Below are 14,655 nucleotides of genomic sequence, written 5' to 3'. Positions count from 1 at the left end.
TAAACAAAAACCGGCGTGCAAGGGTCATGGGTCATGACAGACCTAGTCTGATTAGGAGAGACAGCATTCATCCCACTTTGGATTGAGCAGGACTGACTTTGAGAAATCTGACCATGTTCATTAATGAACCCAATTGCTCTAACTTCCATTAAAGCAATTACCCACCCAAAACCCCATAGAAACTGTGTCTGCCCCGTGACCACAAATAATTAAATCAATAGTAAACACGACATAAAAACATAATGAAAATTAGCATCATCACTGCAATACCACAATATGATAGGAGCATTAAAGTCAAAGTCAGCTTTATTGTCAATTCTGCAGTATGTACAGGACAAACAGAGAATCGAAATTACGTTACTCTTCAACCTCTGTGACTGGACATAAATTAAAAAGAGATAAATAAAAACTGTACAATCTAAATAAAAACTGTACAATCTAAGTAAAAAAAACTGTGCAATCTAAGCAATGAAACATTAAGAGAATGTAATAGTGCAAATGTAAACGGTAGTGCAAAAAGAATTAGCTTAATGACTGCTGGTGAATAAAGTGACTGTGTGTTGTTTTCCTGAGGGGAGGAGTTCACATCAGTGAGTGAGAGTTTGTAGAGTCCAGGGTGTGTACGTGTGTGTGTGTGTGGTGTGGGCATTTCAGAGTCCAGGGTGTGTGTGTGTGTGTGTGTGTGTGGTGGGGGCGTCCAGTGTGCGTCTTCTCCTGAAGTCCACAACAATCTCCTTCGTCTTCTCCACATTCAGAAAGAGATTGTTGGGTTCACACCACAAGGCCAGGCGGCTCAGTGCCCCCGTGTTCAGTGTGGTGGTGCTGGATGTGTTTTTTGCCGACCCGAACTGCCTGAGGTCTCCCAGTCAGGAAGTCCAGCAACCAGTTGCACAGTGAGGTGTTTAATCCCAGCTGGTCCAGTTTTGTGATGAGCTGTTGCGGGATGATTGTGTTGAATGCTGAGCTGAAGTCTATGAAGATGTGTGAGGGCTGAGTGGAGGGCAGTGGAGATGGCGTCATCGACCAGAAGCTTTGTGAGCTTTGATCCTGCTGAGTGTCCTCCTCACACTGTCAGGGGACAGCGACAGCACCTGTTCGCCGGGAGGGGATGGGGATTTTTGTGCAGGTGTGCTGTTGTGTGCTTCAAAGTGAGCAAAGAAGTCATTTAGCTCATTTAGCAGGGGGGTGGAGCTGTCACAGGTGGGGGTTTGTAGTCAGTGATGGTCTGTATCCCTCACCGCAGGCTCTGCGTATCCCTGCTGTCACTAAAGCTATCCTCGTGGAGTACACCTTCTTGGCCTCTCTGATGCCGCGTGACAGGTTGGCTCTCGCTGTCCTCAGGCCCTCCTCGTCTCCTTCTCTAAAGACAGTGTTACGGGCCTTCAGCAGCCTGTGGACCTCTCCTGTCAGCCATGGCTTTTGATTGGCCCAAACAGTGATGGTCTTTGTTACTGTTACATCAGTGATGCATTTGGTGATGTAAGCAGTGACGACGTCTGTGTACTCCTGGAGGTCGGTGATGTTGTTGTAGGTGGCACCCTGTTTAAACACGTCCCAGTTTGTGGTGTTAAAACAGTCCTGAAGTTCCTCCAAAGACCCTTCAGGCCATACTCCCACCTCTTTCAGAACTGGTTTGGTGACTTTAACCAGTGGTCTGTATGCTGGCATTAGCATAACAGTGATGTGGTCAGAGGGCCGAGGTGTGGGAAGGGAAGGGCCTTGTAAGCTCCTCTCTGGGTGGCGGTAAACCTGGTCTAGTGTGTTATGTCCACGTGTTGGAAAGTCTATGTGTTTTTGTAGCTTCGGAAACACCCTCTTTGGGTCTGCATGATTGAAATCCCCAGCCAGGATGAGGAAGGCATCTGGATGGGCAGTCTGCTGGATAGCAGGTTAGCCACTCAAGCTAAATGGCGTGGTCCGTTACGCTGTTGTTGAGCCAAGTTTCCGTAAACACATAAACACAGCACTCTGCATCAGCACAGACTTCTGGGTTGTCCGTAGAAGGCGTAGGTGGTCCAGTTTGTTATCCAAAGAGCGTCCGTTGGCCAGCATGATGGTGGGGATAGCCGGCTTGTGTGGGCTAGCTGCTAGCCTACCTCCGCGCTTACCCCGCTTCTGCTTCCTCTGATGCCGCTTGTGTCGCCTCCACTGTGGGCGAGGTGCAGGACTGGGGGACGGTGTTGTAGCAGGCCTCCGGAGCAGACCGCAGTCTCGTAGCTCTTCCTCTTGCATGGGGTTTAGCTTGTGAAAACTGGTCCTGTCGACATTTAGCAGAAACTCCCGACTGTGCTTGTGCTTGTAGACAGGTAGACGCGACGAAGACGAACAAAAACACTGTGACTCGCACAACGAAAAACACAAAGACTCTGTCACAATGAGAGAGAGAGAAGCCGCTGCGTGTGCACGCATGTATCTCAAGTATAGAAATGCTTCAGCCCAGAGCATGACGCTAAAAATAAAATGTGAAAATAATAAAACGTAGGCCAATCCAAATGTTATTTTGATAACTGAATTGTTTGTATGCTTACTTTAGAAGAAAAGAGTACTTGGACAAGCAGTAGAGTGGTTAGATTTAGGCTTTATTTTGTTGTTCACATTTTCAAAAAACAGTGTGCTTCCTTTTTACAAGTGTTGGCTTCAGTTGCCAGACTGTGAACATCCCGACAACAAACAAAGCTAAGGCTAAGATGCATATCCCAAACAGTGGATGTGTTGGTCCTGAGCAGGGTTTTTTCTAATATAATCTGATAAGCCCGTTGTCCTGTCTTTCAGGACTCAAAAGCAGAACACGAGACAAGAACTGAGGGCGAGCACAAAGGCTGGTTTTAATAACAAAACTTTCAAAAAGGTTTACAACAAAAATTCACTTATCCAAAAGGGAATAAGGCAGAAGGGCAAAACTTAGGACGCTGAGGATCACAGTCAAAAAAACGGACAAGAGACAAGACTCTGGGAAGGCTTTAGCTGTGGTGACAGAGACAATACGGCACATAACGCACAAGACGATCTGGCACAGGACAAAGGGAGACGCGGACTATATATACACGAGGTAACAATGAACAGGTGGAGACAATCAGGGCGGGGTAGACAATCAGACAGGCGGGAAACACACCTGGAAGTCAAGGGGCCTGAAACGAGAGGAGAGTTAGGTTTCCTTTACAACAGGAAGTGTAAGACAAGATATGACGCTTGTGAACAAAACACTTAACAGACCTGACGAGACATGACATAATCTGTAAGCCCACAAAATAATACAGACAAATAACATGCCCATTGCCTTTGGACATAACACTGGTTACTACTGGCTTCTTCCCCAAAGTCTTTGTACTTTTTCATAGTTGAACCTGGATTGTGGATTATAGCTCCTGCCACGACCCTGTCTGACATCCACTGCAACTTCTATTAATATTAGCAATACAACCATTATTCTTAGATCAATAGTGCTGTATTATGTACATATACTGCACTCTACTCCTTTATATTCTAAATCTGCTATAAATATGTCCATACATCACATGCATAAATATGTCGCATATGTGTATACTAGATAAGATCAACTTTATTAATCCCCGGCTGGAGAAATTTGGAGTTACAGGCAGTATCAATAAAAATAGCAATAGCAAAGGAAATGGAAAATACAAAATACAAAATAAAAAGTTGACTTTTATACAAAAGATCATAAAAAATATGTTGCCACTAGAAAGTATTGAGAAATATTGAAATGTTCTACAAGAATTAAAGCAAAAAAATGCACATAGTTGGTATGGATAAGTACAGTATTTGCTCTATTGCACAGTAGATAAATGTGTGTGTGTGTGTGTGTGTGTGTGTTTCACAGTGGAAAAAAAATATATGCATAGGTGTGGTATTTAAGGAAAAGTATTTAAGGAAAAAAGAATGTAATATTGCACAGGTTATAGCATGTATGAGATAGGATGTTTACACTAGTGCAAAGAAAAAAAGTAAGTGTGTGTATACAGTGCTATATCATACAATGCCTGAGTTGAATAACCTGACTGCTGTTGCAATGAAGGACCTGCTGTAGCATTTCTTCTTACAGGCTGCATGCAGCAGTCTCTTGTTGAGGGAGGGGCCACCACAGTGTCACGCAGGGTGAGAGGGGTTGCCAATGATACATGTCAGCTTAGTTAACATCCTTCTCTTGCCTATGTTCTCAATTGTGTCCAAAGGGTAGTCCAGGGAGCTGCCTACAAAGCCTGAAATGGTCAGACACCATTACATTTTAAAGAGCTTATAGAACCTTATTATTGCTCTAGAACACTGCATTCCCATTTTACACAGCGTCCCAGCTTTTTTAGAAGAGGGGTTGTAATTACTGTCCAATAATGTTTGTATCCAGTAATGAGTGTTAAAATTATGTAATTTTTATTGAATTTTTCTGTGTTTTAATCCAGGAATCTGTACTTAATGCATGGTCCTTGTGGATGGACAGGATTATCCCATGAATTTTCCAAATAATACCATATGAAAACAGCCTTCATTTAAATGGGGTAATTTTGAGGTATTTCTGCAATATCTTTCATTTTGTTTACAGATTTATACTTTTGTTTAATATTCAAAAGATTAGTTATAATTAGAATTTACACAAAGACACAAACAAAACAAGAACAAAACAACTAGGATGACCTGACTCTTTGCTGGTTAAATATCAGGAGAACTGATGAGGAAAGAGGAAAGAAGGGAGCACGTGGGCAGGGAAGGTCAGGTAACTGCAGAGCTGCTGAGAGAAGTGGGAACAGTGGGAGTAGATGGGTGGGCAAAGGAGAGAAAGTCTGAGGACATCTGGTGGACAGTGAGAGAGGGACAGAGAGGCAGAAGTTCCTTTTACACGGCCTGTTCAAGGCAGTTGGGCTGTTATTGTGCCTCACCTGTCATATAAAACGTACAAGAGCAGAAGGGGGGGCAATGCTATACATCTTTTAAGCAAGCAACAGAGGTAGTCATAGAGATTATATGATGTCTGTGTGACAAGGGTGAGCCAGCATGACGGGACAACACTCAGACTCAGTCTTTTCATACACAGTAATGTAACACAAACTGAAGCACCATATAACGTCTACCACAGGTGAGTATGTTAATAATAATCTAATTGTTAAGCCAGTATCAGTGGGATCTAGGAACGGCTACAGAGCCTGAAAGTGGGTATCAGCAGAGTAACCAAACACAACACAGCTGAGTGATTTGATTTTGAATATATTGTACAAAACAATAAAACAAGACATATAAGCATAAATTCACAGACCCTGCCTACCTAAGCCGGCTTCCTAATGTGCACATTCGCACAATAAATGGGCCCCAAGAAAATTAAATAAATAAAATTAAATAATAGTGTCCCCTTTGGAGACTTCCTCAAAAAATTAAAAACAGTTAAGAGCAACGTTCAACGTCCAGTGTGCACTGCTACTCTATGAGAAAGAGCGAAGGTCTCTTGTGCATATGTGTGTTTGTTTGTGATGTCTATGTTTGAACTACCCGGGTAGATTTTTTTCTGATGTGTTCTTATCTGTCCATGAATGGAGAAAGGACTCAATGAGGCTGTCCTGCAGAGGAATCCTGCGGCCTGCGTTGTCGCCTCTACGGTCTGCTTCTTCTCTTTCTGCTGGCTCGCCACTGAACAAGTTCAGGTCCCGAAAAACCCTGTCTGGGCAAAAAAAACAATCTACACACACAGTGTAGAATGCACAAGTCAATCTTTTCCTCTTAATTGATCTCCTTAACTCATAAATATCATTCAAACTTCCTTTTCAAGTATAATCAACAGTCAAGAATACACAACATCCCTATCACAATGAAATAATAAGCACACATCACACCACACAAAGCACTTTTGTACCAATGAACAATTGATCATGTACTCTTACTTCACAATATCTATTTAAACACACAAATGAAATTATAATATCTGAAAACCAATTTGTATTTTTTTAACATCTTGAATCTATTTATGCTTTTTAATCACACTTTGTATATAACATATTTTAATCAAACATATAGCCTTTAATATATTCACTTTTTTAAAAAACTGATAAGATGAACTGCATTGCTCTTACCAATTCATATTGATAAGACGTTAAACATATACATTTAACTTATTAAATAACATTACCAACCACATCTTACATATGGTCAAATAAAAGGCAGGTACACCCTCAATAAATCAATTTTAACTCAATTAACCAAATAGAATGCACTTTAACTGGTATAAAACACTAACTGCTCTGCTTATTCCATAAAAATTGCATTGTAATACTAGCAGTTAGCTTAATGGCTAACTGCTCTGCTGAAACCATAAAGATCAGCATTCAAATGCTAGCAGTTAGCTTAATGCTAACGTTATTAGCAATTTTTTCAAGTCATTAATCACAACTTAAAAAGATCTGCATCTGTATCTATGTAGTGTTACACACTTGATAATGATATCACATCTCCGATTGGTTTTTTTGAAAGAACAGTATGATCATTTCAAGGAGTCAGAAGGGTCAACATAGCGTTCGTGCTAGCGTTAGCATAAGCATTTCTTACCTGAGCTAAGGTCCGCTAACAGCAGCGTCTCATTCCACTTCGACCTTTACACCATGTTTCACCCTAACAACAAACAACATATAAACAGCTGACACGAGAGGATTTTATTGTGAATTTCTGACTCTAAGAGTGTATATCCATACTGGGAGTTCTCAGAGGGCTTATTACGCGCTCTCTAGGTAACGTCCTCACCCGAAGAGGGTGAACAGAGGCTTTCCCTGTAGCGCTCACACCACCCAGTGGCAGGCGGGAAATTGCACTCCTCCACAAAGCAAACTTAATAACCTCATATGGGTTATAACCACAAAAACACACAGACAAAAGAAGAAAACATTCTGACCCGAACCCCCAACACACACATTTCCAGCACACCACTCTGATCCACGCATTAACGTTAAATGACCATGCTCCAAATATGACTGAATAAAAACAGAAAATGAGGTAACGCTATCTTAACTTTTCATGAGTCAATGAGGAAACACCAGAAGTATATTTTATTCACTTTATTGATCCCAAACTGGGAAATTCTTCTCTGCATTTCACCCATCACTGTTTTTGAAGCACACATAGAGAGCATATAGGGGGGTTAAGTGCCTTGCTCAGGGGCACATCAGCTGGCTAATGGAGGGGGGAGGGGATACTCCACCATACAATAGATAAATAAGAAATTAAAGTCACAATAAATAATGTAAATTAAGTGTAAGTGTAAGGTGGGGTATTAAGAGGACGATAAAAATAAAAATAGTAAGAAAATACAATAATAAAGCAACTAAGAGGAGATTAAGACCATTAAGAATTCAATTCAATTCAGTTTTATTTATATAGAGCCAAATCACAACCAAAGTTGTCTCAGGACACTTTACATTTAGAGCAGGTACAGACCAAACTCTTTATCTAGAGCAGGCATGTCAAACTGATTCCATAAAGGGCCGTGTGGCTGCAGGTTTTTCCTCCAACCAAGGAGGAGCACACCAGGCCAACCAATCAACATCAAGGGATCACTTAGTTATCAGCTGAAGACTGAGATCAGCTGATTAATTGATTCCAGCCAGGTGTGCTCCTCCTTGGTTGGAACGAAAACCTTCAGCCACACGGCCCTTTATGGAATCAGTTTGACATGCCTGATCTAAAGAGACCCAACAATTCCCTCATGAGCAAGCATTTGGTGACAGTGGCGAGGAAAAACTTTCTTTTAGGAGAAACCTCGAGCAGAACCAGGCTCTCGGTGGGTGGCCATCTGCACAGAGAGAGAGAGACAGAGATATAGAGAGAGGCTCTGGGTTTTACAGAAATCACAGTTTTGACAGCTGTGAAAGATTTCTAGGTATACAAAGCACATATGGTATATGCCTGTGTGACATATTTTGTGTATGTGATGTATTAACATATTACAAGAATGAACGAATGAATGAATGAATGAATGAAAATTTATTTCAGTCAGGTCATTTAAGATATGCAGTTTACCAGAAAATACAATTATGATGACATATAACCAAACCGAAAAGGCATAGGCTGAAGCTAACGCTTATTTCCGCCTACCCTTCTTACCTACTCAACTTATTCAGATCAAATAATTCAAATCAATTAACCAAAAAAAAAAAAAAAATCCCAATAATGATTCAATTATGGTATCAATAACATCATGTACATTTCTCATTTTTTTCAAATATCTTACATTTAAACAAGCGTTTAAATTCAAAGATTGACCGGCACATTTTCAATTTATCGTCAAGACCATTCCATAGATTTACACCCCTTACAGAGATACATTGATCTTTTATTTTAGTCCTGGATTTTATTTTCTCAATCATATGTTTTGCTCGGAGCTCATATCTACATTCCCTTTTTTTAAAACATGCTCATTATTTTACAGGGCAACAGATTGTTATATGCTTTGTACATTATCAGTGCTATTTTATAGTCCACTAAGTCCATAAATTTAAAGTCCTTAATTTAATAAATAATCCATTTGGTGGTTCTCTGCAATTTGATTTTGTTATTATCCTTACAGCTCTTTTTTGAAGGATAAAAACAGGTTTAGTATGGGTAGGATATGCATTCTAATTCAATTTCTAAGCAATAAGTTATGTAAGGGACAACCATTGAACAATACAGAATATACAAAGCATGCTGTTTCAACACATCTTTTACCTTGTACAGTATGGCTATTGATTTAGCTAATTTTGATTTAACATGATATTATATATATATTTATATCCAACTCAGTTTATGGTCCATAATGACACCTAAGAATTTAGTTTCAAACACTCTTTTGATTTCTGTATCCTCTGTTCTCAGCTTTACTTCAGTATCTATTTTACGGTTCCCAAAAATCATAAATTTTGTTTTACTTGTATTTAAAGATTACTTATTTACATCGAACCATTTTTTGACCAGTTTCATCTCATTTCTACAGTAATTATTATTTCAGTTAATTGTTCCCCAGTGCAGAAAAAATTGTATCATCAGCAAAAAGGATGCAATTCATTAATTTACAGAGTTCATTCAGGTACAAGATAAAAAGTTTTGGTCCCAGAACTGACCCTTGTGGGACCCCACATTGTACCTTTAATAACACAGAATCAGTTTTATCACAAGAAACATATTGCCATCTATCACTTAAATAAGAACACAACCATGAGTGAGCTAGCCCTCTGATGCCATATTTATACATCTTTTGCATTAATAGTCCATGATCAATCATGTCAAAGGCTTTCTTTAAATCAATAAAAAATCCCATTGTATATAATTTATTGTCTATTGCAGTAGTTAATTTATCCATAAGTTTCATAAGTGCTAATCCAGTAGACTGGTTTGTTCTAAAACCATACAGATTCTCACTCAGGATGCTATGCTTTTCTATAAAGCTATTCAGTCTTATAACAAATAGTTTCTCAAGAATTTTCAAAAACTGCGGAAGCAAAGACACCGGTCTGTAATTTGATAGATCTTTTCCACCAGACTTTAACAGAGGAATAACTTTAGCTGTTTTCATTTGGAAATATTCCAGTTGTGAGTGAAAGATTAAAAATATAGGTCAGAGGTTTAACCACACATTCTATTGTGTCCTTAATCAAGGCCATATCTAAACCATTATTATCTGTAGACCGTTTGCTCTTAAACGCTCTGACAATCCCCATTACTTCAGTTTCATGAAAGGCTGTAAGAAACATACTATTTGTATTTATTTCTGTCAAGTTACTTACTTCATCCGTGTTAATTAGGGACACGGGGCACGCTCCGAGTCACTTATTACTATCCCGCGCGTTTCTTCTTCTTCTTCTTCTTATTAGGCACACGGGGCAACGTCCCGAGTCACTGGCTCCTACAGCTATGAAATAGACTTCATTCTAACTTTAAAACGTAGATAATTTTGTCGGCTCGAAATGAGCCTCGGCACATTTTGATAAATCTTACGGTTTTCGAGCTATGACCATCGAAGGCCGACGTAAGACGCGAAAAACTGCGAAGACTTTCCCATAAGAAATGAATGGGGAAATTTCCTCAAATTTCAGCCTTTTTCAATTGTCCGCTGCTCGGCCATACTTTCTCCTAGAGACTTCCTTCAAACTTTAAAACGTAGATAATTTTGTCGGCTCGAAATGAACCTCGGCACATTTTTTGATATCTCTTACAGTTTTCGAGCTACGACCATCTGAAGACCATCAAGTTTCTCACAAAAATGCTCAGAATTTCTCCCCCTACAGTGGGTGATGTCATCACTTAGAGTGAGACAGCCGGTGAAAAAAACAGGTGCAACTGTCATTTACACACACACCGGTCAATAACCCACGCACACACATCTGCAGGACAACAAGCCTGAGAATGATTATCTTAACGAGCTCAGTCAAAACAAGGGCATTGTTTGAAAACAATCTCTGTCCAACAAGCAGTTAAACTCAGCTTCAGAAAGCTCTTTGCCAAAGAGGTTGAGACAGTAGTCACACAAATGCACACACAAAAAGGGCTAACCAACAGCTAAAAAGTGATTAAAAACAGCACGTCAAAACTGAACAGGAACAGGTAAACAGTGGGAGAGGTGCAGAGGTAATTATCAGCAGGTGGGGCAGAAGTTACACAGGCACACACGCACACACACACACACACACACACACATTCAGACACATATATACCATACACATCTCCATGTAGGAGCAGGTTGGGCTGCTTGTGTAGTTCAAGCAGACACACACACACAAACAGACGAAGACACACACATACGCAGTCACACACAATGACAGATACATAAACACACACACACAGACAAATGCATAATGAAAACCCCATCCCCCCGCCCCCTTGTTAACGCCGTTAGCTCTGTTAGCACCGTTAGCTCTGTTAGCACAGTTAGCTCTGTTAGCGTTAGCGCCGTTAGCTCTATTAGCGCGGTTAGCTGTTAGCTCCGTTAGTGTTAGCTCTGTTAGCTCTGTTAGCATTAGCTCCATTCATGTTTATTGATTCAGTTCATTAATTCATGTTAACAGAGACATGAAGCAGAGGAGAGAAGCAGACACAGACAGCTGAGGTGATCAACAGAGACAGACAAGGAGAAAGCCACAGAAACACAGCTGGGACCAGTTCATTAATCAGGGACTGACTACCTCTGATATCTGCCGTTTTCTCAAATTGCAGCCTTTTTCAATTGTCCGCTGCTTCGCCATAGTTTGTCCTAGAGACTTCATTCGAACTTTAAAACGTAGATAATTTTGTCGGCTCGAACACACCCCGTGTCCCTTTCAAAATTTCCCAGGGGGAATTTTCTAGTTATTAGGGACACGGGGCACGCTCCGAGTCACTTATTACTATCCCGCGCGTTTCTTCTTATTATTTTTCATCTTCCTCCAAATTTTCGTCCCTTAACTCGTCCCGCAGCTTTGAGAAAACCTTCGCAAATTATATATCAAAACGTGCGGTTTGATCGGGATCGGTGTGCTATTACTTTTCTCAAATTTATCGCAGTTTTTCGCGTCGTAAGACGCGAAAAACTGCGATAAATTTCCCATAAGAAATGAATGGGGACGTCCTCAAATTTCAGCCTTTTTCAATTGTCCGCTGCTTCGCCATACTTTCTCCTAGAGACGTCATTCAAACTTTAAAACGTAGATAATTTTGTCGGCTCCAAATGACCCTTGGCACATTTTGATAAATCTTACGGTTTTCGAGCTATGACCATTGAAGGCCGACGTAAGACGCGAACAACTGCGAAGATTTTCCCATAAGAAATGAATGGGGAAATTTCCTCAAATTTCAGCCTTTTTCAATTGTCCGCTGCTCGGCCATACTTTGTCCTAGAGACTTCATTCAAACTTTAAAACGTAGATAATTTTGTCGGCTCAAAATGAACACCGGCACATTTTTTGATATCTCTTACGGTTTTCGAGCTATGACCATCCGAAGACCATCAAGTTTCTCACAAAAATGCTCAGAATTTCTCCCCCTAGAGTGGGTAATTTCAAAAGTTAGAGTGAGACAGCCAGTGAGAAATCGCCTGAAATGTGTTTCTAAAATTGCCGTAAAATCCAAACAGTGAATAGGAGACACATAATTTTGGGATCTTTTGTAGACAAACTTGTCCTCTTTCGTGTGATGCCCTCGAAAAAGCTGAGAGACTTACTGAATTTAAATAGTGAGGCTTTTTGTGCAGCCATCTCCCTCCTGCTCTCCCATTAAGTCCCATGTTAAAATTCAGAGCTGTTTTGTGAGCAAAGCAGAAATGCCTCCTGTCTTTAGATCGCCATAAAACGAAAAGTTGTTGTCTCAGGAATAAAACGAGGAGATGGTCGGACTCAGGAAGGTCTCGGGAGTCCGATGATCTATAGTACACTCTGATACGAGGTACGGTTCTCTCACCAGAGGATTTAGTTCAGGAGGTTCGCTGAACCCAAATCTCACTGCATACAATACAAACTCCTGTTCTCTGAGTCGCAGAGTCTTTTTAAGTCGACCATTTTGTCATTTTTCTAAAGAATATCTGGACATAAAACACACGTACATCTGGCCCAGACTTGTCCGCATCTCACAGTGTAATCGGTTTTTTGATAGCAGCTACGGTTTTGACACAATCGCAAGTTGTTCGGAAGAAACCGACAGCGAAAAAGCCGCTTTTCAGTTAACAGGTGTAACTGTCATTAACTGTCATTTACACACACACCGGTCAATAACCCACGCACACACATCTGCAGGACAACAAGCCTGAGAATGATTATCTTAACGAGCTCAGTCAAAACAAGGGCATTGTTTGAAAACAATCTCCGTCCAACAAGCAGTTAAACTCAGCTTCAGAAAGCTCTTTGCCAAAGAGGTTGAGACAGTAGTCACACAAATGCAGAAGTTACACAGGCACACACGCACACACACACACACACACACACATTCAGACACACATATACCAGACACATCTCCATGTAGGAGCTGGTTGGGCTGCTTGTGTAGTTCAAGCAGACACACACACACAAACAGACGAAGACACACACATACGCAGTCACACACAATGACAGATACATAAACACACACACACAGACAAATGCATAATGAAAACCCTATCCCCCCGCCCCCTTGTTAACGCCGTTAGCTCTGTTAGCTCTGTTAGCACCGTTAGCTCTGTTAGCACAGTTAGCTCTGTTAGCGTTAGCGCCGTTAGCTCTATTAGCGCGGTTTGCTGTTTGCTCCGTTAGTGTTAGCTCTGTTAGCTCCGTTAGCATTAGCTCCATTCATGTTTATTGATTCAGTTCATTAATTCATGTTAACAGAGACATGAAGCAGAGGAGAGAAGCAGACACAGACAGCTGAGGTGATCAACAGAGACAGACAAGGAGAAAGCCACAGAAACACAGCTGAGAGCAATTCATTAATCAGGGACTGACTACCTCTGATATCTGCCGTTTTCTCAAATTGCAGCCTTTTTCAATTGTCCGCTGCTTCGCCATAGTTTCTCCTAGAGACTTCATTCAAACTTTAAAATGTAGATAATTTTGTCGGCTCGAACACACCCCGTGTCCCTTTCAAAATTTCCCAGGGGGAATTTTCTAGTTATTATTTTTCATCTTCCTCCAAGTTTTCGTCCCTTAACTCGCCCCGCAGCTTTGAGAAAACCCTCGCAAATTATATATCAAAACGTGCGTATTGTTCGGGATCGGTGTGCTACTACTTTTCAACGCGAAAAACTGCGATAAATTTCCCATAAGAAATGAATGGGACGGGCGAAAAAAACAAGATTGAAATTGGAGTTTTTCAAACATCTGTAGCTCAGGCATACATTCACCGAGAGACTTCATTTCAACTTTAAAATGTAGACCCAAGTCTGGTCTATTGGTGTGTTCATCCACATTTTGATTGGTCCTATAGTTTTTGATCAGTCACTGTTCAATGACAGTGATCGTTTGGAGGGAAATTTGAGGATTATAATGGGTGTGTATTGCGCGGAATGTTCGTGCTAGAGTGCGTGCTAGAGTGGCACAGAGTCTAAAAACGATCTGAAAATCTTCTCTTTTTCTCGTCGCTACGGCCACAAATTACACTCTACACGCATAATTTTGGGATCAGTTTGTAGACAAACTTGTCCTCTTTCGTGTGATGTCCTCGAAAAAGCCGAGAGACTTACTGAATTTAAATAGTGAGGCTTTTTGTGCAGCCAGCTCCCTCCTGCTCTCCCATTAAGTCCCATGTTAAAATTCAGAGCTGTTTTGTGAGAAAAGCAGAAATGCCTCCTGTCTTTAGATCGCCATAAAACGAAAAGTTGTTGTGTTAGGAATAAAACGAGGAGATGGTCGGACTCAGGAAGTTCTCGGGAGTCCGATGATCTATAGTACACTCTGATACGAGGTACGGTTCTCTCACCAGAGGATTTAGTTCCGGAGGTTCGCCGAACCCAAATCTCACTGCATACAATACAAACTCCTGTTCTCTGAGTCGCAGAGTCTTTTTAAGTCGACCATTTTGTCATTTTTCTAAAGAATATCTGGACATAAAACACACGTACATCTGGCCCAGACTTGTCCGCATCTCACAGTGTAATCGGTTTTTCGATAGCAGCTACGGTTTTGACACAATCGCAAGTTGTTCGGAAGAAACCGACAGCGAAAAAGCCGCTTTTCAGTTAACAGGTGTAACTGT

Source organism: Chelmon rostratus, chromosome 4 (genome assembly GCF_017976325.1).
Source record: "Chelmon rostratus isolate fCheRos1 chromosome 4, fCheRos1.pri, whole genome shotgun sequence".
Classification (NCBI taxonomy): domain Eukaryota; kingdom Metazoa; phylum Chordata; class Actinopteri; order Chaetodontiformes; family Chaetodontidae; genus Chelmon; species Chelmon rostratus.
The sequence above is the reverse complement of the archived record's forward strand: the minus strand, read 5'-3'. Positions refer to the sequence as shown.